The sequence below is a fragment of the Protopterus annectens genome, chromosome 17.part0 (genome assembly GCF_019279795.1).
Source record: "Protopterus annectens isolate FY-2018-M chromosome 17.part0, PAN1.0, whole genome shotgun sequence".
Lineage (NCBI taxonomy): Eukaryota > Metazoa > Chordata > Ceratodontiformes > Protopteridae > Protopterus > Protopterus annectens.
The window spans coordinates 546,836,250-546,860,120 of record NC_056751.1 but is presented as its reverse complement, the minus strand read 5'-3'; positions in this window follow the sequence as shown (position 1 = coordinate 546,860,120).

Below are 23,871 nucleotides of genomic sequence, written 5' to 3'. Positions count from 1 at the left end.
GAGGCGACAACGCTACTGCAGCAGCACCACCGCAGTGCTACCACAGCACCACCACCGTAGTGCCCGAGGTGATATTTATACTACTAGAGGAAATTTGGCCAAGGTATAAGGGAACTTCTCCTACTCTTTTTGATAGCTGTCATTGGATCTTTTACATCCACCTGAGCTAAAACCAACTCAAGCAGATGGGATCCTAGTTTAATGTCTTATCCAAAGGATGCCGCAGTCAGGAGTATAGCAAACCTCCTTCCCTTATGCTGCACCGCAGTGTCAGCAGTCAATCCACCTGGTGTAGAAATAGAACCCACAGCCTTCTTCACCAAAGGCAAGTGTGCTACCTGTTGCAATACTGACACTGCTAATATGGTTTATGGGCATGTATTCATAGGTTAGTATTTGGCTATCAACCCTTGCATGCATTTTTAAGCCAAGCCAAATTTCCCAACCCATACTGTGTTTCAATAACCCTTACCCCTTTATGGACTTAATTCATATTATACTTAGTGATAATAACTAGGCTGATACCATGGGTCTATATTATGTTACCGAAAGCTGTTTACAGTGAATACGGCAACGTCAGCCCATAAACAGCAAAAACCCACTAACTCGAATGGCTGGGTCAGTGATTTTTTTCCCTAGGGAAAAAAATCGCCGGACCAGCCATACATGATACACCACCTAAAGCACTACAAAGTGGGGGGCTTTGCCCCCCCACACCCCCTAACTAAATATACCAACTCCAGGATCACACTACAGTGGTGTAAAGGGCAATTTCACAGCGATGGCCAAGCAATTTTTCTCCCTAGGAAAAAAAAATCGCTGACCTGGCTGTTCGTGTTAGTGTTTTTTTTTCTGTTTATGGGTCAATGTTGCCGTATTCGCTGTAAACAGCTTTTGGCAACATAATATAGATCCAATACCATAGATATTTATAAGGATCTAAGCATGATTTATACCATTTTGTAGCTGCCTCTCTTCAGTAGTAAAGTAGGACATGTAATCTTCACAAATGTAGCAGATGCGATAATATTGCTTTTAAAGCAGTTTGGTATTTTATGTATCCCAAAGTTATGATTAACTAAAAAGATACTGCATGTTAGAAAGGGCACTTTTTATATGACAATGACTATGGAGATGGAGGGTAGTACAGGTGGCTAGAGACACCATAGACATGCACACACACACACACACACACACACACACACACACACACACACACACACACACACACTCACATACTCAAAGAGCATGTGGGAAGCATAGTACAGGAGTCTGATATTGGGGCCTCAATATGATGTGTATTCAGTGTCATATACTATTTTATCCTGTGAGGAGGAAGGGATCCCGCTGTGTTACTGTGAACTGATGTGGATGTGAAGGGTATTCTGTGTCATGCACAGTTTCCTCCTGTGTTGTGCTTAGTGTGTTGCTAGAAGACGTTGAGCTAAAACCATTACTTTGGCTTGCTGTACTGGGACTTGTGATCCCTCCTGAGAGGGGTGGGGTGCAACTGCAGGACTGTGACCTAGATATGTTCTGTACATGATGTCTCCTGCCAATGGAGGACAGAGTTGAGGTGTATCATTATGAGCAGTGTTGGTGTATAGTACACTTTGAGATGCAGGTGAGACCCAGGTACCCAGTAACTGACACCCTACATGGCCCCTAGTTCTGCCCTTCCCTATGCTTATACAGGACTGCCACTGAGTGCAGTGAGGGTGACACTGGCAGACCTCCACAGAGGTTGCCATGAAACCACTGTCTGCCACCAGAGACCTCAGGACTGTTTATGTGGCCACCATGTCCTCACAGCTGACACGCAACACAGCAATGAGGTCCATGTTGGGCTGGGTACAGAAGACTTTTCTTGAGTGATACTTTGGCACATCAGTTGACTGATCCTAAGTGCTTCCTGCATGTCTTGAGCACCCTGTGAGATATAATGGCTTTAATCACACATTCCAAATTTTGACATGGTGGATATATTTACCTCAGATGTAGTGTGAATATTCACTGCTGTAAACGCAGAAGAAGCATCACCAGCTGCAGGATCCTACCCACACTGGAGATGATTGCAGCAAAAGAACGTAGTGGAATCTAGGATATCCAAAAACAAAGTTAGTAAATGAAAAGATGCCCAATACTGAGAGTAAGAACACTTTAATTCCAAAAACAAATAAAAACAGGTAAGCGCTTTCACGATTGCTTGCTTCTTCAAACCTTAACAAACAGTATGAAAAAAACAAGCCTTTAAATATAAAAAAACTTCCAGTTAATTAAAAACAATTAAAATTGTTGGGTGTTGACACTTATTAATGAACTAAGCCTCTCTTCTTTAGGAGAGACTTTAAAGCAACAGTGCTATTCAAACCAGGTGGCACATATGCTTTAAAGTTGACAGTCCATTTTAACTCAGCAGGTTCAGTCTCATTACTCAAGTCCCCTTCCCTTAAGCTTTCATTTAATTTCTGTAGTACCAAGAACTTAAAGCTGTGACTCATACCAGCTTCAGATACATGTTTCGCTAATGCATTTGTTAGTTTATTATTTCTTATATCACTCTGATGCTGCAGGATCCTGTCCTTAAACATATGATTTGTCTTCCCTATATAGTATTAATCACATGCATTACACTTAGCCATATAGACCAAATTTTTCGTACAACAGTCTGCATAAAAGGACAGATGCATAGGTTCCATACTTAATGGATGTATAATCAAGTGTGTAGACCATATATAACTGCATGCCTTGCAAGACCAGCATGCATGAGTGCCCTTACGCTGGGAGGTGAGGTGCCTATATGGTTCAGTGTGTTTATAACAGAGTCGTTGTTTTAAGTTCTTAGTATTTTTAAAGAAAAACTTAGGAACTGGTTCTATATGTTCACTAATAGAGGGATCAGTCATCAGGATATACCAATTTTTCTGTATGACTTCACACACTTTATTAACCTGCTACAGATCCTTCACCATGCCCCAAGAGTCTCAGTATACCTTTCTAAACATAATGAAAAATATTAACATACAACCAAACACCCTAATACTGGGTGATTTCAACTATCCTGCCATTAACTGGGAAAACTACTCATGTGCCAACACCTTTGTCCAACGGTTCTTGGAATTCATAAATTCCAATGCCCTGGATTAACTAATCCATAGTCCCACCAGGGGCTCCAATATCCTAGACCTGGTCATTACCAACATGGGAAATCGATGCTCCACACCTATGGACATCTCTTCATTGGTCAGGTCTGACCATAAGCTAATCACCCTTGACATCCACATCCCTCCCCCACCCCACAGTAAGGAAACCTCCGTAAAAAAATTCTCCAAAGCCAACTTCATGCTACTCAAGTCAGAAATGACAAACTTCATGACAACCATGCAGACGGGAACTGAAAGTTCAACTGCTGAATCCTACACTAAGGCACTGTATGAGCACATCCACTTGTGCATGAATCGTGCAATCCCAAATAGATCCAAGACACTCTCCTCCAAAAAAAGGAAGCCAATCTGGTGGTCCCCTGCCATAAACAAACTTTACAACAAAAGGAAGAAACTGTTGAAGAAAAAAGGAAAATCCCAGGATGCAAAAAGCTCCCTTACCTGCCTCAGTAAGAAGCTGCGATCTCTCATAAAATCCTCCAAAACTAGTTACGAAAATAAAATTGCCAAAGATTCCAAAGGCAACCACAAGGCATTCTATAGCTATGTCAAGAATCTAAATGGCAATGCTCAGATATGCTCTGAGCTACAACAGAATGGCATTAAATATACTGATCCCAAGGATATTGCCAATAACCTGGCAGATCAATTCAGTGCCAACTTCACTACCCTCTCAACCCCTAAAGGGTCCATCTCAATACCAAAAGATTGCCAAATTCTGGTAATAACGGCCACACAGGTAAAAACCACACTCTCCAAAGCTAAGAATACAGCATCCATGGAATCAGATGACATCCCAGGCTGTGTACTACATGAACTACAAAATGGACTGGCACCTCACCTAAATGTCATGTTTAATCATAGCCTCACCTCAGGCTTTGTGCCCACTGAGTGGTGCACAGCTACAGTTATCCCACTCCACAAGGGGGGATCCAGCTTGGATCCTGGGAACTACTGCCCCATCAGTCTGACGACCTGATCTGCAAGGCCATGGAACGTATTATCATGGAACTTATAAACAAAGACATTGGCAACCTTCAAACTCTGGACCCCACCCAGTTTGGGTTCGTGAAGGGCCGATCTTGTCTCCTGAACCTGATTAACTTCTTCGAATCAGTCTCCAGAGCTGTGGACGAGGGTAAGGCAGTCCACACGGCCTATCTGGACCTCACCAAATCCTTCAACACCATCCCCCACTTTGGAATGATAGATAAACTTAATAAGCTGGGCATTAATCCCTACGTCACTCAATGGGTTGACAACTGTCTTACTGACAGAACCCATACTGTAAAAGTAGCCCACTCCAAATTCAACTCCAGACAAGTGACAAGTGGAGTACCTCAGGGTTCAGTCCTGGGATCGCTGTTGTTTGGCATCTACTTCAATGAAGTACAGGCCAACACTAAGGGACTCTGGATAACAAAGTTTGCAGATGACTGCAAATTGGGAGCCATTATTGAATCCCCAACTGATGTGGGCCTTACAAAAACAGATGCTTGGTGCCAGAGCCATGGGCTCAAGCTCAATGCCAAGAAATGTATAGTTATCCCCTTTGGGAAAAAACATGCACCCATGAATTACCACATAGGTGGCAGTACACCAAACACTGAAAGTGTGATAAGAGATTTAAGGACATAGGTGGACAGTGGTCTCACCTTCGATAACCAGATCACCACAACAGTCAGGAAATCCTTCTATGTGGCACACCTCATCACTAAGTGCTTTTCATCCAGAAAAAAGGAGGTCATTGTCCCACTGTACTCATCCCTCATTATACCCATTATAGAATACAACGTCCCGTTTGGTATGTACCTATCAAGACATCTGCAACAACTGGAAAGGCCTCAGAAATACATCACCAAAAATAATCACAGGCCTAAAGCTGATGCCCTATGCTGACCATCTAACAAAACTCCAGCTATACTCTGTCGCATATCGTCTACTCAGAGGTGATCTCTGCTTAACATACAAGGCCATGTAAAACCCAAAGCTGTTGGACATGCTACACTTAAAGAAATCCAAATCCCTCAGGCCACTTTCTCCAGAGATCTAAACCTTGTCATCACAATGAACAAAACATGCTGGAGAGATTGGTTCCTGACCCAGAGACTCTCCAGACTCTGGAATAGACTGCCCATACATGTCAAGCAGAGCGCCTCTTTGGCCCTCTTCAAAAGGAACCTTGATGATTGGATGGGAGATAGGAAATTCACCCCGGGGATCATGTCAGACAGGAGTCCAGGGAATTAAATATTGTGGGAAGAAATAGCCAAGGAATTGTTATGGCTAGGCTTGTATAGGCCCTAGGCCCAATAGCCTAATACCAATCTATGAACCTATAGGGCAGTATTCATAATCTCAGCCTATGCTCCACAGCAGGGTTGTGATAGTGAGGAAAAGAGTGCATTCAGACAGCAGTTGCAGGACCTACTAGATAAAGTAGGACAACATGAGTTGAAAATGGGTGACTTGAATGCACATATCGGGGCAGAAAGAACAGGGTATGAGGACTGCCTGGGTACAGATGGGTGGGGCAACAGGAATAAAAAAGGAGAAGTCATTCTAGGCTTGATAGTAGCCAACACATGGTTCAGAAAGAGAGACAGTCACAAGATCACATACAAGAGTAGCCAACATCCTACTCAGCAAACAAAAGTTGTAAAAACAGGGATTTCAACCACAATAGTCACCAAAAACAGAAGTAAAAGAAGGCTGGAAGGAAGCACACGAGATCACAAATTCCTCCAAGATTTAATGTCACAGAATAAAAGCAAGCAACACTCCAAAACGTAGCGTTTTGGAGTGTTGCTTGCTTTTATTCTGTGACATTAAACCTTGGAGGAATTTGTGGCCTAGTCAACATACTACTCAGGTAGACTTCCTCTTAGTAAGGCAAAGGCACTGGGGTAGAATCCATGATTGCAAACTCATCCCCAGTGAAACAGTCGGCCCACCGCATAAACTACTAGTTGCCACAATCAGTTGCAAGCAGTGGTCAGAGAAGGTTCTAAGGTCAACAGATGCCAGGCTGAAGATCTGGAAGTTGACTGGAGAGAAAGTACAACAGTTCAAGGAATTACTCAGGACTCTATCACCCCAAGAAGAAGAGGAAATAGGTGGAGTTGAACAAGAATGGCAGCACCCAAGACAGCATGTGTTAGGTCTACAGAAAAGATATGTGGCAGAGCCAGGTATGAAAATAAGGTATATAAGGAAAGCTGGTAGCGGAATGCAGAAGTCCAGGAAGTCGTCAAAAGAAAGAAGGAATGCAGGAAGACGTGGGAGCTAGGAAAGACTGACCAGGCTAGGAATGACTACTGGTTGGCTAACAAAGAAGCTAAGAAAGAAGTTGCAATAGCAAAGAATAGGGCATCGTAGGCACGCTACCAACTTCTGGAAAGTGGCTCAGTAAGTGGCACAAAGAAACTATATCAGGTTGCAAGGCAAAGACAGAAAGATAAACAAGATAATCAGACACCCTTCATAAGGGATGCCAGAAACAACCTGCTCACCAGTCCACAGGACATCAAAGGCAGATGGAAGGAGTATTTCCAGCAGCTTCTGAATGAAGAAAACCCCACAGAAGCTGTACTACCCAGAAACAGCCTACAGTGAGAGAAGAAGAAGAGCCCACCATAGAAGAACTAAGAACAGCACTAAGAAAAATGAAGTCAGGGTAAGCAGCAGGCTCAGATGAGGTCACAGCAGATATGATAAAGATGCTGGGTGAGCTAGGGGAGAAATGGCTCCTGAGGGTACTAATAGCAGTGTGGAGAGAAAGACGTATCCCAGATGATTGGAGAAAAACATACTCATGCCAGTGTACAAGAACAAATGGGACATCCATAACTGTGGGCAGTACAGAGGCATCAAACTCATATGACATTGCATGAAAGGTCTGGAGAGGGTGATTGATAAACAGATACGCAGAGTAGTAGAAAGAAAGATGGGAGATGAGCAGTTCGGATTCAGTTCAGGATGCAGCACACTTGACCCGATATTTGCAGTGAGACAGATACTTGAGAAGAAGCTAGAGATGAGGTCAGAGTCCAACTAGGCATTCCTAGACTTGGAGAAAGCATTTGACAAGGTCCCAAGAAAGTTGATCTGGGCAGTAATGTGGTGGTTTGAAGTCCCAGAAACATTGGTAGAATTAGTACAGGCTATATACAAGGACCCAATGACTCAAGTATGAACAGTGTTCGGCCTCACCTCACAGAGGAGTTCCCAGTGGGAGTGGTTGTACACCAGGGTTCAGCTCTGAACCCACTGCTGTTCATACTAGTGCGGGACTACATTAGCAAACGGGTCGGAGGGGACAGATCACCAAACTGCTGTATGCAGACAATGTGGCATTATAGGCAGACTCTGAGCTAGAACTTCAGCAAAGGATTGGAGAAAGGGATGCAAATCTGAAGGCACATGGGATGAAAGTAAGCACAGATAAGACAATGGCAGTGGCAGCAAATTGGGGAAATCAGAAGAACCTGAGACCAGAGATAGAAAGGAAGATAGTGGAACAGGTAAACAGCTTCAAGTATCTGGGAGGGGTGGGGTGGTTGAGGAGAAGGGAAGTCTGAATGAAGAGGTCAAAGCTATAATCAGAGGGGCTACAGCCAACTGGCAAAGAGTGTCAGGTGTAGTCTATGACAGAAGAATGCCAAAGAAGCTGAAATGTAAGGTGTACAAGACAATGGTGTTACCAGTACTACTGTATGGTACAGAAACCTGAGCAGTAAAGGCAGAACAGATGAAGAAGCTAGAGGTGATGGAAATGAAATGCCTGAGAGGGGTGGTAGGATGCACACTGTGGGACAGATGAAGAAATGAGAGCAGAAGCCAAAGTAGCTCCCAAATGCAGAAAAGATCAAAGAGAACAGATTACGGTTGTTTGGACATGTGCAGAAAAAGCAGAAGACAATCTGGTGAGGAAGATTTGGGACAGACAGGAAGAAGGTAAGAGGAAACGAGGACATCCAGCAAAGAGGCGGATGAATTGTGTGAAAGAAGATCTGTGACAGTCAGGCATGAGTGTTGAAGAAGGCAGGAGTGTGGCACTGAATCGAGAGAGATGGTGACAATTAACATGATACCCCGACCCCATATAGAAGAAATGGGAAAAAGGGGGATGGTGATGATGATGATGATGATGATGATGATATCATGCTTTTAACAATAATAGAACTCAAACCTACAGTTTTCTGATCAAATGTTAGATGCCTTATCCATCAAGCTACATGGCCAACCTCACTTTTACTAGCATAACTGCAAAGTGCTAAATTGCTTCTCTCACAGTTAATATGAAATTGAACAGTATTAAGTTCTTAGTAATTGGTGGTTGCAGCTTTATGCGTGAAGAGTATAGGGGCAAAACCCTAACAGAAAATATGTTTCTGTGTTTATTCCATATTTATTTAGTTATTACTAAAAATCAGTCTTTTTGGAAATCAGGCTTGATGAAGTATGATTCAATAAAACACGGATCAATAAAACACCTTAACTGTATACAAGAAACACAGTTACTACACTTAGAATTTTCTGCACAGCTCTGATCGACAACTGAAAAAGAAGCAACAAAGCTGAAAATACAACAAATAACCAAAAATGAGACTTGCCATGTTTATAGAAAACAAAATGTTTTTTTTTTTTTTACAATAAAATTTAATATTTTTTCTTTGCTATATAGAAGAGTCAGTGTTTACCTGATAAAGGCAGAAACAAATTCTAATAAAGATCTGCATTTTCTAGAATAAAAGCCATACTCGGCAATCTTTCAGCAACAACTGTCAAAAGCATTGTTGCTGACAGAAGGCTGTCAACTTTTTAACTGAGTCAAGTATCAGAAGCACCCCAGTCATGTTAACTGCAGCCCACCTGATTACTGTAGCAATAATCCATGGATGTACGTGGGTAATGTTGCATTTACTCATCGTTAACATAATTTGATCATGAGTGAAGCCAAACTAATCAAATTAGCAAAGCCAGCCATGGGTCAATTGGATTATTTATTATACAATGCCAGTAATTAAAAAATGCTTATCTTTTTAAATAACAACACTGTATCTCTAAACTTCTTGCTTCAGTTGTCTTTGTCAACCATCTTGTGCAAAGAATGACATCCTAGTGTATTGCATTCGTAGTTGACATGCATGTGTGAAGCACTTGCCCTGTACATTATGCAGAGTGCAGTTTATACTGCTTATTTTATTTGTTTGTTTTGTTTTTGGGTCTCAGGCGTATGAAGTATCTTACTGTTTACATGTGGATGATTGTGGATTCATGACATCCAGATGATGAGATGCATGTAAGCTTTTCAAATGTTTTTCGACTTTTTTTTTATTTGTTTTGATTGTCTGTTGGTAAAAGACAAAATAAGGAAGATGGAAGTTTAAATTCCACCCACTTTGTAGTTGCATTTTTTTGTCTGTTTAATGGAGTAGGAAACATGGCAGTTGTAGCGTTTGCTCTCAGTAGCTGCAGCTCCCTAGACTTTTTCATGTGGGAAAAATTAGATTTGCACTAGGAATGCTGACTGCTCTGTCCAACCAACATGCATGTTTTGCATTTTAATAACTTTTTATTGCATGATCAAATTATAATAATGATCAAGCATTCTTACTTAAAGTGAAAAAGCACTTACAATTGTGACATAACGGTGAATATGATGCAGAAACTGAAAATATCAGAAACTATAAAAACAAAACTTAAAAACCTCAGCTACAGAGGAAGAAGTATCTTTCTTCCTCCAGTATACAGCAACATCTGAGCCAATTTTTAAATCTAGGAAGCTGCATAGAGGACAACCCCATGCATGTCATATGGGAAAGAGAGGTGGGTTCAAGCTTGGAAACTGCATAGAGCACAGTCCCCAGTATGGCAAAGTGAGAGAGATAGGTTCAATCTAGGAAGCTGCATAGAGCACAACCCCCTGTATGGCACAGGCAGAGGAAGGTAGGTTCAATCTAGAAACATGTGTAGAGCACATGCCCCCTGCATGACAAAGGGAGAAATAGGTGGGTTCTGCTTCCATGTGAAATGATTTTTGGTTGTCTGCAATGGAAAACAAAAAGATAAAGCTGAAAACATATGAAAATGTAAACAATGCTTTTTGGATTATGTTGATTCTAGTGCATATTGGAAAATTGTTTGAGTTGACCTATGTAGCAGTAAAGTCGGTACAGCGTGCAAAACAGAGAAGTAATTTTGGTGTCACAACATTGCTGGGTTTACCGTCAGATCAGTGACACTTTTAACAGAAAATGTCAAATTTATCATTAGCTCAGCTGACTTATCTCATAGAATTCTCCAAGGGTCCTTACCTGTCTGTTTAAAAACTTGTACATTTGTAAAACGATTCTGGTCACATTTATCAATTTGTGACAATTTCTCTACATGAAATATACATCACCTTTTATAAACCCATTTTTTTTTCTTTTTTTTTTTTTGCATTATGCAAGCAGACAGTCAGTGTTATTCTGTTTTGTATATTTATGTAGTCTGGTACTTTGTTTTATTTCTTGGTTTAAAAATCGTAATCCTCAGGATACTAAACTACCACTCCCATGTTTACAAAATTCCACCATTGTGATTAGTTTGCGCTAGCTGAGTGAACTTGTCTTATCTGCGTCTTTGTGACTTTCTTTCTGTGGGAATTGGTTTCTTCCTGCATCTTAAATATGTGCATGCAGGTGAATTGCTGATAAGTGACTTACTCTTAGGTGTTGATGTGGGGAAGGAGCCTCACTGTGACCCTGAATTAGATAATGTAGGAACAGAAAATGGATGTCAGGATGGAGAGATGTATGTATGTATGTGTGTGTATATATATATATATATATATATATATATACATATATATATATATATATATATATATATATATATATATATATATTTATGTGTGTGTGTGTGTGTGTGTGTGGCTGGATAGAAGGACAAATGGATGTATAGATGGATAGATGGATGGATAGACTACTACTAACAGTACCTAGGTAGTAGTCAGTGCACAAATCACCACAATTTATAATTCTTGGCAAACCTAATTGTGTCTTTTCACTAAGTACTGCTTGATTTACCACCATCTAACCTATCTTCAGAGTATCACACAAAATACTTTATCCATAAATCTTCATGATCTTCTATAGTACCTCCTTCCAACCCCTGTGTACCTTGACTAGCCTTCGTCCTCCACTTTTGGGCAATATAGCTCGACGGTCTGCCTGCACACCATCAGTGGCCAGTCTGATTGCATTAGGTCTTCTCAGGCAGTGCAGCAACTGCCTTATGATTATCAACTGCTCATTGTTTCTACTCATTATACTAAAACCTGTGAGAGATGTAGATATTTAAGAAAATGGAAACAAACCGCTTGCATCATCCCAGTATTGGTAAACAACAAAAATCCACAGTACCACATCAGTCACAACACAACACTAAACTCATTACTTATGCTCAGACTGTAAAAGTAATTGCCTAAGCCTCCTAGAACACACCCTAAGAAATCTCATTCTTCAGCAAACCAGGCAACTACTATGCCTTCTCCACTCCCACACAGTGCAACTCTACACAGATTACCCAAGAGTCACCAGGAAAGCAGGCCTAAGCCCATAAGGCCCATTAAGTCTGCTGCCACATAGGGAAGTATTTTAATCACATGTGGCTCTATAGTTAGTCAAACCCAGAGCTGTTGGACATGCTACACTTAAAGAAATGCCAATCCCTCAGAGCCACACACTCCAGGGATCTAAACCTTGTCATCACAATGAATAAAACATGCTGGAGGGATAGGTTCCTGACCCAGAGACTACCCAGACTCTGGAATAGACTAACCATACATTTCAAGTAGAGCGCTTCTTTGGCCTTCTTTAAAAGAAACCTTGATGACTGGATGGGAGACAGGAAATATACCCCGGGGATCAAGTCAGTCATCCTGCAAGACAGGGGTCCAGGGAAGTAAACACTGTGGGAAGAAATAGCCAGGGAATTGTTATGGCTAGGCTTGTATAGGCCCTAGGGCCGATAGCCTAGTACCAGCCTATGAACCTATTCAACATATTATCAGCCTATGGAATAAGTTATCATTGCAGGTCAAGCAAAGTACTATTTTATCTGCCTTAAGGCTAGTCTTGATGACTGGATGGGTACAGATATGTTTACTCAAGTGTTAGGTTTGGCCCTACAGGATTTGGGAAGTGGGCACCTCCAGATTAGTAGCCCAGCATAATGCATCTGAGATACTTCAGGTACAACTAACACTGGGTAAAACTGCGATCCAGGTCATAGCCTGCTATAGGTCCCCAACCATGTCCCTAGACTCTCACTCCATGTTCCTAAACACCCTGGAATCTATCAAGGTCCAACCCAACACTCTCATACTAGAAGACTTCAACTACACCTCCATCAACTGGGAAAACTACTCAAGCACCAATGCACTGGCCCAACGCTTCCTGGAATTCATCAATTCCAATGCCCTGGACCAGTTCATTCGTACCCCCACTAGAGGAAGCAACATCCTTGACCTGGTTATTACTAACATTGGCAACCATTGCCCTACACCAATAGTCAATTCCTCCCTGGTTAGAGCCGACCACAAACTTATCACCATGGAAATCCGCATCTCACCCACACCCCCTGCAAAGGTATCCACCATGAAATACTTCTTCAAAGCTGACATTGGACTCCTAAAAACAGAGGTGGCTAACTTCACGGCACCCATGCCAATGGAAAATAGATAGATGATTGCTGAATCATACACCAATACACTGTACAAGCATGTACATAAATGCATGAAACTAGCCATACCCAACAGATCCAAGACACTCTCCTCCAAAAACAGGAAGCCAGTCTGGTGGTCCCCTGCCATTAATAAACTCTACAACAGAAGGAAGAAACTGTTGCAGAAAAAGGTGAAGTCCTAAAACTTGAAGAGTTCCCTTATTAGCCTTAAGAAAAAGTTGAGATCCCTCATCAAAACCTCCAAAGTCAGCTGTGAAGGCAGAATTGTGGCAGACACTAAAAACAACCACAAAGCCTTCTTTGGTTATATCAAGAGTCTCCATGGCAATACCCAGATTTGCTCTGAGTTACTGCACAATTGTGCCTCCTATACTGAGCCAACAGATATTGGCAACATACTGGCTGACAGATTCAGTGCCAACTTTACCCCCCCCCCCCCCAAGGACCAATCTCAATATTGGAAAACCGCCAGGCACCCTGCATTACTGCAGCATAGGTTAAAGCTGCATTGTCTAAGGCAAAGAATACAGCTTCCATGGGACTTGACAATATCTCTGGCAGTGTTCTACATGAATGACAATATGAACTGGTACCATATCTGTGTGCTCTGTTCACTCACAGCCTCACCCCAGGCTTTGTCCTTACCGAATGGTGCACTGCTACAGTCATCCCTCTCCATGAAGGAGGAGCAACTACAGACCCTGGAAATTATCACCTCATTAGCCTGACAAGTCTGACATGTAAGGCTATGCAGCACATCATCATGGACCTAATTAACAAGGAAATAGTGAATCTCCAAACTCTAGATCCCACACAATTTGGTTTTGTGAAAGGTAGATCATGCCTGCTCATCCTGGTTCACTTCTCTGAGTCAGTCACCAGAGCAGTGGATGAAGGTAAGGCAGTTCATATAGCCTACTTTGATCTGGTCAAGGGCTTTCCTTCCATTCCTCACTCAGGAATCATTGATAAACTCACCAAACTAGGCATCAACCCTTATATCGTTAGGTGGGTTGCAAATTGGCTCACAGATAGAACACACAGTGTGAAAGTAGTGGACTCCAAGTCAGATTGCTGACCAGTCATGAGTGGAGTCCCACAGGTTCGCTGATGAGTACCAAATAAGGGCCCGAGTTGCTACATATTCACTTCCATCTAATTTTTTTGGTTTATTGGAGTCCCACAGGGATCGATCCTGGGTCCTGTCCTGTTTGGCATCTACTTCTCAGAAATCCAGGCCAACACAGAAGGACTCTGGCTGACCAAATTCACAGATGACTGCAAGCTGGGAGCCATTATTAACTCCCCAAGTGATGCAGACATCCTACAGAAAGGCCTCAGTGAGACCAGTGACTAGTGTAGAAACCATGGTCTTAAGCTTAATGCCAAAAAATGCGTCATCATCTCCTTTGGGAAAAACTCAATTCCCACTAATTTCCACATCGATGGGAGCCCACTGAACGCTGAAGGCATTATAAGAGATCTGTGGGACACAGGTTGACAGCAACCTCTCTTTCAACCACCACATTGCCACTGTAGTCAGAAAGTCCTTCTATGTGGCACATCTCATTGGCAAGGCTTTTTCATCCGGCAATGAAAGAGGTCATCATGTCTCTATATTCTTCCCTCATTAGACCAATCATAGAGTATAATGCCCCATTTGGCAGGTACCACACTAGAGACCTGAAACAGCTGGAGAGGCCACAAAAGTACCTCATGAAGAGGATCCTAGGCCTTAAACACATGTCCTACATGGACAGACTCAAAAAATTCAGCTATTCTCTGTTTCATATCATCTACTATTAGGCGATCTCTGCTTGACTTACAAAGCCAAATCTGACCCAGCTCTGTTAGAAATGCTACATCTAAAGAAATCCCAATCCCTCCGCACCACATGCTCCAGAAACCTCAACCTCATTGCCACAATCAACAGAACATGCTGGGGACAGGTTCATAACCTAGAGACTGCCCATGCTATGGAATAGACTTCCCATACATGTCAAGCAGAGCACCTCACTAGTCCTCTTCTAGAGAAATCTCGATGAGTGGATGGGAAATAGAAAGTTCACCCCGGGGATCACTCCAGTGGCTCTACTTAATAGAGGCACTGGTAACTAACAACATGTGGCACAATGCCAGGGCGCTTCTATTGGCTAGACTTGTAAAGGTCCCAGGGCCATTAGCCTAGTACACACCTAAGAACGTAAGCATTCATAAAGGGTCACAAGAATTGTTAAATGTGCCTGGTTAGATTGCATATAGCTAAGCCTCTTATGGTCCCTGTGATCACTTGACTAGCATTGGTCCATATTCATATGTCTCTATGGATGAATGGATGGATGGCTCATCAGGTCTAGTAATTTTTCCAGTCATCCAGTAAGATCACTCCAGAAAGATCTTTCTAGTTACCCAGAAAGATTGTTCATGATGATATGCAGATTTTGCTGATGTGATGACCTAGAAGCAATGATTGTAACTCATGGATGTTGTAAATATACAGATATCCTAGATTAGTTTTGTCTGTGTAACTTGCTGTGTTGAGCATACTGATTTATTTGTAGATTTTCTCTAAATAGTGCAGTGTGCTGTAGTACAAATGTCAAATGAAATTTAAAAATACTACTGTTTATTCTGCATTTTTTTGTACAATAAAACTCATTTCATTTGTAAAATAGACACATTTGATGAGTTCGGTGTGACTTGTGTATTAAAATAAATAAATAAAATAAATAGTTCTTACTTATGTCTACATGTAAAATATTCCTTAAGAGATTACTAGCTTCCAAAACATTAAAAATTTAAATTAAACAAACCATTGTATAACTGCTTGCAATTACTTAAAGCTGTTTTATTAAAAGAACTTTTGTAAATAGTATTTCAGGAAGCAGATTAAAAAATTACGGTGTATGTGAAATAAGAGACACTGATTTACATTTCTCAAAAAATGAAATTCCATTTTCATGAGACAAAGTCCAGGATTTATACTTGTGAGTACTATTGAAGGGGGGGCTGAAATATCTCAGAGATTCCCTGATTCAGCCTTTCCCTTTCACTTCTGGATGACATGTGCAGCAGAAGGTTCAAAAACTGGATCTCTGTCCAAAGAAAAATTCATTTTTCATTCTTGATGTCCTCTGAGAGGTTCTGAGAATGCAGCCGGGCAACCCTCAAAACAGTTTCAATGATAGAAGCCTTGGAAGTCGTATCTACAGAGAAATAGACATATTTTAAACAATGAGTAATGACTTGTGAAAAGAAAGAAAAAATATACAAAGCAGATCAGTCTGTGGTGAATGAGTACTCAGGCCTAAAATGCCAGTATCCATGAAAGTCACATGTTTTCCAAAACTGAAAAAGTCCATACTTGGAGTTTACTGGTATTTTTTTTTTCATAGAAAAGTAGAACATTACTGCCTCTGCAGGCCATTGTAATTCATACAACCAAGCATAAAACTACAATTCATAGCATTTTAATAAAAATAAATCTTAAATACTGGTGATATAACACTAGTCTCAGAAATATAAGTAATCCACTTTGCTGCTGGGGACCAGAATTTCACTAGATACCAGGAAATAGCAAAATTAGCTGGAAAGAATAGATAAAACATTTACAAGTCTATTGACTTCTTTCTGGGAGATAGTTTGAGAAAAGAACCCTGACAGTGATCCCTGTATAAGAATGGAGTCAAAGTTATGCTGCAAGTTTTTTGAGCTTTACAGATTATTTTAGGGGGTGTATGTAAGCTAAGGTATGATTTACAGACTGTCTCTATCCATTAGAGAGACTAGCTCTAGATTTGGGGTGAATTTCTGATTTCCCATCCACTGGTCCATGTTATGTTTGAATAGGATTAGGAAAGAACTCTGCTTCACATGGATGGGAAGCCTGTTTCAGAAAAGGGGAATTCTCTGAGGTACATGCTGGCCCTTCCAAAATATCCTATTTATGTTGCAAGCAAGGTTCAAGTCCTTAGACCGAGTAGTTTTGATGCTACAGATTTTGTAGATGTACACAAGGCCCACCAGAGCCAGATCCAAGGATGCTTTGTATGCCAGACACAGACAGTCTCTCAACAGTGTGTAAGAAACTGATCATAGAGATAAGGCTTTATGGCAATCTGCATAAGACATGCTGTTTACACCCTGCATTCCTTTTATGAGGAACTTCTGTGGATGTCCCATTTGCTGCATATGCCTGGTCAGGTAAATATCAAAGGGGACTTTGTACTCAATGATGGGTCTGATGAGGGCCGAACACAGAGGAACAATGACCTCCTTGGACCGGGATGCCATGCTCTTGCTTATAAGTCGAACAACATAGAATGAATTCCTTACTATCTTAGACACATGTTGGTCGAAAGCCAAGTTAATATGCACATACATCCCTGAATTCCTAACTACTATGTCCACTTTTAGGTGTGTGTTATCAATGAAGTAGTTTCCTAGGGAGACTGACTTCCAAAAGGGTACTATTATGCATTTCTTGGCATTGAATTTTAAGCTGTGGCTTTCGCATCAGTCATTTGTCTGTATTAGTCCTTCCTGTAAGATGTTAGTGCCTTGATGGCATTCTATGACTGCTCCTGTTTTGCAGTCATCTGCAAACTTGGTAAGCCGGAGACCTTTGACATTGACTTTGACTTCTGAGAAGTAAATGGCAAAAAGGAGCAGGCTTCCCCCATCCTAACTTCCTCAGTCCTATCTGAGAAACAGCTGGCTATCCAGCTCATAACATGGTTAAATGCCCAATTCCATGAGTTTATTTACATTGCCTGAGTGAGATATTCTATCAAATGACTTAGCCAAGTCAAGATAGGCAGTAAGTACCATTTTGCCCTCTTCCATTGCCATGGTGACCTTATCAAAGAAGTCCACGAGGTTGAGTAGGCATGATTTGCCTTTAATGAAGCCAAACTGGGTTGGATCCAGTGCGTGAAGATTTCCTATTTCATTATTAATCATTTCCATAATAATTCTTTCCATGGTTTTGCATATGCAACTAGTTACATTTATGGGTCTGTAGTTACCAGAGTCCATTGATGGACAGCCCTTGTGCAGAGGACTGACCATTGCAGTTTACCATTCACTTGGCACAAAGTCTGTCTGAACACTCTGGCTAAATAGTGACTCCAGAGGCCAAGATAGGTTATGCTTCAGGCTATTTAGAAGGCATCCTGAGATATTATCAAGGGACATCACTGCAGTATTATTAGCCTTAGAGAGTGTGTTTAAGACCTGCTCCCTAGTGATAGTTGGAGGTTATGTTTGATGATATTACTTATGGTGGCTGGTGAGGGGGTATGGGGCAAAACTGCATCGGAATTTGTTGACCAGCAGATTTGCTATTTCTTTTGGCTCCATGTAAGTGGCTCTATCAGCAATCAGTTCTGCACACTGTTGTGAACTGCCTTTGAGTTTTCGAACATAGCTATAGAAAGCCTTGTGGTTGTCCTTGACATGAAAGTCCATCTTTACCTTAAAATTGGCTTTGATGAACTTAATTTGCTGTCTTAGTTGTTTGTTTAGCCCGATGAGGGAGTTTTTATCCTTTTGGGCACTGGACTTCCTAATTTTAGCTTTGAATCTTTTCATTTTGTTGTACAATCTATTTATGTTTGGATTTCGCCATGGCACTTTGTTTTTTGTGTTTTTTTTTTCTGGGCTTGTTACTGGTAGGCAAGCTGTCCTTATGCATCTATTTACATGATTGTACAGGGTTTCTGTGTACAATTCTGCACAGACAAATGTGTTCTCTGGATTTGGAGGGGCTTGAAATGTTGTCACTTGATTGATGATAGGTAGTTTGCCTTAAAGTATTTCCTAACTGTTAAAGGATCTGCTGGCGTCACAGCACTGATTTTTATTTCAAAGGAGACAACTTTATGGTATGAATTTACCAGAGAGAAGACTACACTGGGTGGCAGTCTTCCCTATTTGTAACTATCAAATTCATTATGTTTGCACCTCTGGTAGGTATATGGACTAACTGGTTTAGGGTGTATCTGTTTATATAGTCCAGGAAGGTCTGAGCCTGCAAGATTGGGGTCATATAGGATTCTCAGTTTATAAAGGAGTAGTTAAAGTCAACCATGAGTATGGTATTAGGTTAAATTGTAAGTGTCTCCAGTAGGTCTAAGTATGAACTATGGATGTTGTGGGTCATAGACAGGGATCTATAGCTTGCAAAGAGGTGATATGGCACTTTAGCTATGGTACTTTGGACATGGAGAAGCTCAAGCATGTCATCCTGTTTGACCAACCCTGCAGTATGTTTGTATTTGATGTAGATTAAGACACCTCCACCTTTAGTTCCTACCTGTGCAATATCTGGTCTAAATGTGTGGAAGGCATTGTATCGCTGCACTGCATAGGTGCTCTCCAAGGCTTTAAACCATGTCACTGTAACTGCACAGGTATCTGCATTCTCCAAGGTGAGGAGAGCTTGGAGGAGTGGAGGATCCTGTTTAGGCTCCTGGCATTGAGCAGTAATACCTTTAGATTCCCATAAGTTGATTGCTAAGTTGGAAGGTTTGTCAATTTGTCATTACCTATATAAGGCACTATGGGAGAAGGACAATGTTTTAGCCAATATTCAAAAGTCAGGTAAGGACAGGTGCAGACCACCCTTGGCAAAGCAATGCGGTCTGTTGACCATATCCCCCTATGCTCATAAATATTGTACCCTGTTGTATGACACCAGAAGCTAGGCCAATTTTTAAAGTCAGTCATCTTCTGTTAGTATTGTGGCATCATCCTTGATGAAGGTAGAATGCTGCTCAGTGCTAGGCTCATACCAGCTTGGGGCACATAGTCTGAGAGCTCCATCATGTCTCTTTTCATATAGTCCAGGGAGTTAAGTCTCAGGTCATTCACACCCATATGGACTAAGATTGAGACATATTTGTGATTCAGTGACATGAATAGGTGTGTGACTTGATGGTTCCTGGTCTCTGATATGCAACTGATTATGATTTTCTCTTTGTTCAGCATGGTGAGTGGGGGATCCATATATCTCACAATGAAATCTCCTATGACTAGGGTACATGGTAGTGTGTTGGGGCTCCTTATGGGCTTTGTAGTTGCACCTCTATGGTATGAGGCTGTACGCATAGTGTTTGGTGTTGTTTTGATAGAGTGCTTTTGAGTTTGCTGAAGATAATTGATATGGGTCGAAAGTCTAGGAGGTCTTTGATGTTTAGGAAGATTATTTTTGGTGCCTCAGTATATGTTGGTCTACATGTCAGGTGCATATTATGTGTAGCAGGTTTAATGTGTGTTGCTGACAACCTGACTGTTATTCTGAATACTTGTATGTGAGAATCTTGTCTCCAGTTACCATTGTGCAATTACATCTCTTACATACTGTATTGGTCTGTCTAAGAGTTATATGATGCATCACTGAACATGAGATAATTGCTACATTGTATCAGGATGCCCTTATCCACCAGATTGGTCATTGAGAAATTGGGAAAGTGCATATCAATTATTTCAGCTGCTTTTAGGTAAGCTACAAGGATGTGGTACAACAGGGGTCAATAGCAGTTTGGCTTGGGTGATTTGGAGGCTAGAAGCAAAACTATGTTATGTAGGAGGAGATTCAAGGTCAGTGCTCCTCAGAGGAGAAACTAGGTGCTCTTTGTACAACTAATTTACTGGGTACAGTTTCAGAGATAGTTAGTTTTGAAAGGAAAAGTTGACTTCTAAATGCCTGTTTCTATACAAGCAACTGGTAAATGCCAGTAGCCCTCTGGCTAATAAAGCGACCTAACTTTAAGACTTTCTGTGTGTTTCCCAACTCAGACAGATCAAGCTACCCCCTACTGACACAAGATGAGTAATCCCAAGTTTTCTTAATGTAAAAACTTAAAAGGTTAGCTAAAAGTGTCCAGAATCCAATTCAACAACTAAGACAACACTTTTATTGTGATTTTCAAGTAATTAATCAGCAACAAGGACAGTTGAAAACAAATGTACTTTACAGTATTAAAATCCAGCTAAATGCAATAAATATTTCAACTTAGAGAAGTACAATTTATTCATGTAAAAGTACTGGTCTCAGTCTGGATGGCAGTAGATTCAGCAAAAACATTCTGAGTCTACAAGCAAGGATGCCAGGCATTGTTGAGCTCTGTGGGAATGAGCCAAATTCCACTCAAATGCACCAAATTTATAGAGGTAATATATCAGCTGGGTTGGGGCAGACACAAGAACAGAGGAAAACAGCAATGCAACCAACAGAAAGACACTGGAATGCAACATAAAAGTAGAATATAAGGCTAGCAGCAAAACTGGAATGTAAACAGATCTTGCTGCAAAAATTACAACACTGCCAATATTGTAATCCCACTACTGTTTAAAGCACCAAACCAGGCAAAGATTTATATGTATATGTATGGAAAAATGCAGTAATAAATGACTAAATGAGGCCAAGATCAGGCAATAGTTCACAATTCTCCCACAGCTGTGAATGAAACTACAAGACTAAATCCTCAGACAGGGTTCACAATACAAGCAACTAACTTTTTCAAGTAATTCTGCTTATGGAGATTGAAGATCAGGAGAATGTTCACACAATACTCAGATCTTGTTTCACATAACAGTGCCATATTTTCTGTCCATGGAAGATATCAGAAGGTGCATGACCCCTTAATGCTGTTTAAATTATGCAATTCCATCCCATAGGATGATTTTGCAGATTGTTCTGAAATCATTTGGATCAAACTTGCACAGTTGCATGAGTTCGTTGGTGTAGATAGATAGCTCTAACTGTTACTCAGATGACACATGACTGCCCAGTAACCCAGGCACAGGAGCAATTAATGAGGATGGTGGGAGGAAGCATCTGATGCCAGATAATGTATCCACAGTGAATGAATGTGGTCCAGCCTGCTTCAGCACCACAACCAGTTAGAAGAAAGCAGTGCACTGCAGGCGACATATGGCCTGGGTCATGCTACTGGCTGTGCCAAGATGCATCCACATGCTAGCCTTAGTCAAAGCAGACAACACAATAGTCAAAGCATGTATGTCAGCTGCTGAGTAAAGGCTTTAGGCCAGAAAATAGAAAACATCCTCATGGTTACCTTGATAGCTGTACTGTGAGCAGATCATGCCTCAGTGAATGGAAATGAATGGGTATGGTCACAACAGGGACTTAGAGATCAGCAGACACAGCAACAGACAATATGAAGAAAGCATTGTATAGTTGCACTGGCTAGGATTTTGAACTAGGGTCCCGCAGGTGACATTATTAAAATGTGGGCTTATAACACAGAAAATAAGAAAGTTATACACAAACATGTAAAAGGTTAGACAAAGCTTGTCCGTTAGTACACAGGGTTATGGTTCTGAGCTATAAACAAGCTGATTCTTGTAGTCAAGGGTGCATGGTTTGATACCTTTGACCACCACTTGTCTACTTTTCAATTCTGAGCAAGTTACTTCAACAGGAAGTGCTCCTGGGTTGCCCCTCAAAAGGGACACTTGTGTTCAATGGGCTTACCTAGCTAACACATCTCTCTATTTTATTTTATTTTATTTATTTTTATTTTACATTTGCTGACTGGGCTAGTCTAACTGGATGCATGTCCATTTTCAGTTGAGGCCCGGGGAGATAAGCTCCATGAGACCAAAAACAAAACATCTCATCTACAAACAAAAATCACATAAGCAACTATTCATATTTACAATGTGTGAGAATATGCATTGGACTGCAGTAAATGACATATTTTATTTTACATTTGCTGACCTAGCTAACACATCTCTCTATTTTATTTTATTTTATTTATTTTTATTTTACATTTGCTGACTGGGCTAGTCTAACTGGATGCAAGTCCATTTTCAGTAGGGGCCCGGGGAGATAAGCTCCATGAGACCAAAAACAAAACATCTCATCTACAAACAAAAATCACATAAGCAACTATTCATATTTACAATGTGCGTTGAAGGTATAGTACAGAGATTATCAAAGAGGGTAGACATTCAAAACATAGTACAAAGAAATGCAGGTACAATACAAAAAATGCAGGATAATACATAATATAAAAAAGAAGACAGGTTATAATATAATAATTATGTTAGTAAAAATAAGTTGTCACAAACGTAAGTTTCCAGAAGATGGAAGTAATAGTATATAGTAGGACAATGTATCTATAGGTGTATCTATCTATCTCTAGGTGTATCTATATATAACACCATCACTTCCAGCTCTGCTGGACAATAGTTTTAGAATACTTTTCTTAAGTCCTAAATCATGCACATTAACTCTCACTATACAGTTCTTTCCCAGAGGTAAACTGAGAATCATTGCATGAAATCAACAACTGGTGTGAAACCGTACAATGACACAGTGGGATAGCTTGTATGGAAGAGTCCTATAATGATATGTTAAGTTGTTCCTGTTATACCCATACATGTCTCCTCCCTAACATGCAGGACAGGAGCTACCAGTGTTAGGGAATTATGACAGTGCCCATTTGTTCTTATAGAACACAGAGCATTAAGTAATGAGCTTTCTTCTGTTTGTGATTAAATTCAAGAATGACAGGATGTGCCTAGCACTGTGGTGCAGAGGGACAGAGCTCTGATTGTGACCTAGGTGACCATGGTTTGATTAGCAGACTAGGCAAAGGAAGAGTCAGGCAAAGAGTGGGAGGAGTGAAGAGGCAATGCTTCACACACACACACACACACACACACACACACACACACACACACACACACACACACACACACATACACACACACACACACACACACACAGACACACACACACACATACACTGAGAAATATACTGTGCACTAGTGTGCCTAGTAGAGATCAGGAAGCCAACACTTGTAATTCAGGAGGTGTGGCGTGGCTGCCTGAGAGGAAGCACTCTTTGTTTAAGGCAGGAATATGTCCTTTACTGCAGTCCAATGCATATTCTCACTCCAGTGCTTTACTTGGTGTATGCAGGGGATAGGGCCACAT